A 2,182-nucleotide genomic window follows, 5' to 3' on the forward strand; every position below is an offset into this window, starting at 1 on the left:
TAACCACCTGAGTGGTCGCGGCGACGTAGATCAAGAGGGCTTCTCCGGCAGCGGGGGGCACCAAGATGGGCGCGTTCGTGAGGAGCGCCTTCAGGTTCCCGAGGGCTTCCTCGGCCTTAGGGGTCCAAGCGAAGCACTCGGCCTTCCTTAAGAGGCGGTATAGAGGCAGACCTCTTTCGCCGAGGCGCGAGATGAAGCGGCTCAGAGCCGCAAGGCATCCCATGACTCTCTGTACGCCTTTCAAGTCCTTGATGGGCCCCATGCTGGTGATGGCCGCGATCTTCTCCGGGTTGGCCTCGATGCCCCGCTCGGAGACGACGAACCCCAAGAGCATGCCTCGGGGAACCCCGAAGACACACTTCTCAGGATTAAGCTTCACGCCTTTCGCCTTGAGACATCGGAATGTCACTTCAAGGTCGGAAAGGAGGTCGGAGGCTTTCCTCGTCTTGACTACGATGTCATCGACGTAGGCCTCGACCGTCCGGCCAATGTGTTCGCCGAACACATGGTTCATGCACCGTTGGTACGTCGCACCCGCATTCCTCAAGCCGAACGGCATGGTGACATAGCAGTACATGCCAAAGGGTGTGTTGAAAGAAGTCACGAGCTGGTCGGACTCTTTCATCCTGATTTGGTGATACCCTGAGTAGGCATCGAGGAAAGACAGGGTTTCACACCCAGCAGTGGAATCCATGATTTGATCGATGCGAGGCAGAGGGTAGGTTCCAACCTTCAGACATGCTTTGTTTAGACCAGTGTAGTCTACACACATCCGCCATTTCCCTCCTTTCTTTCTCACAAGCACAGGGTTGGCAAGCCATTTGGGATGGAATACCTCTTTGATGAACCCTGCCGCCATTAGCTTGTGGACCTCCTCGCCTATGGCTCTGCGCTTTTCTTCGTCGAATCGGCGCAGAGGCTGCTTCACGGGTCGGGCTCCAGCTCGGATATCCAGCGAGTGCTCGGCGACATCCCTCGGTATGCTGGGCATGTCCGAGGGACTCCACGCGAAAACGTCGGCATTTGCGCGGAGAAAGTCAACGAGCACTGCTTCCTATTTGGGATCGAGCTTGGAGCCGATCCGGATCTGCTTGGAGGCGTCGCTGCTGGGGTCGAGGGGACGGACTTAACCGTCTCCGCTGGCTCGAAGTTGCCGGCGTGGCGCTTCACGTCTGGCACCTCCTTAGAGAGGCTCTCCAGGTCGGCGATGAGGGCCTCAGATTCGGCGAGGGCCTCGGCGTACTCCACGCACTCCACGTCACATTCGAACGCGTGTCGGTACGTGGGGCCGATGGTGATGACCCCGTTGGGGCCCGGCATCTTGAGCTTGAGGTAGGTGTAGTTGGGGACGACCATGAACTTCGCGTAGCATGGCCTCCCCAATACTGCGTGGTAGGTTCCTCGGAACCTGACCACCTCGAGCGTGAGGGTCTCCCTTCGGAAGTTGGAGGGTGTTCCGAAGCAGACGGGAAGGTCGAGTTGTCCGAGGGGCTGGACGCGCTTCCCGGGGATGATCCCGTGGAAAGGCGCAGCGCCTGCCCGGACCAAGAACAGGTCAACACGCAGGAGCCCGAGGGTCTCGGCGTAGATGATGTTGAGGCTGCTGCCCCCGTCCATTAGGACCTTGGTGAGCCTGACGTCGCCGATGATGGGGTCGACAACGAGCGGGTATTTCCCCGGGCTCGGCACGTGGTCGGGGTGGTCGGCTTGGTCGAAGGTGATGGGCTTGTCGGACCAGTCTAGGTAGACTGGCGCCGCCACCTTTACCGAACAGACCTCCCGACGCTCTTGCTTGCGGTGCCGAGCCGAGGCGTTCGCCGCTTGCCCACCGTAGATCATGAAGCAGTCGCGGACCTAGGGGAACTCTCCTGCCTGGTGATCTTCCTTCTTGTCGTCGTCGCGAGCCCTGCCACCCTCCGCGGGTGGCCCGACCCTGTGGAAGTGGCGCCGAAGCATGGCGCACTCCTCAAGGGTGTGCTTGACGGGCCCCTGATGATAGGGGCACGGTCCTTGAGCATCTTGTCGAAGAGGTTGGCACCTCCGGGGGGTTTCCGAGGGTTCTTGTACTCGGCGGCGGTGACAAGGTCCGCGTCGGCGGCGTCGCGTTTCGCTTGCGACTTCTTCTTGCCTTTCTTCTTGGCGCCGCGCTGAGTTGACGCCTCGGGGGCATCTTCCGGTGGGC

This window comes from Zea mays, chromosome 8 (assembly GCF_902167145.1).
Source record: "Zea mays cultivar B73 chromosome 8, Zm-B73-REFERENCE-NAM-5.0, whole genome shotgun sequence".
Classification (NCBI taxonomy): Eukaryota; Viridiplantae; Streptophyta; class Magnoliopsida; order Poales; family Poaceae; genus Zea; species Zea mays.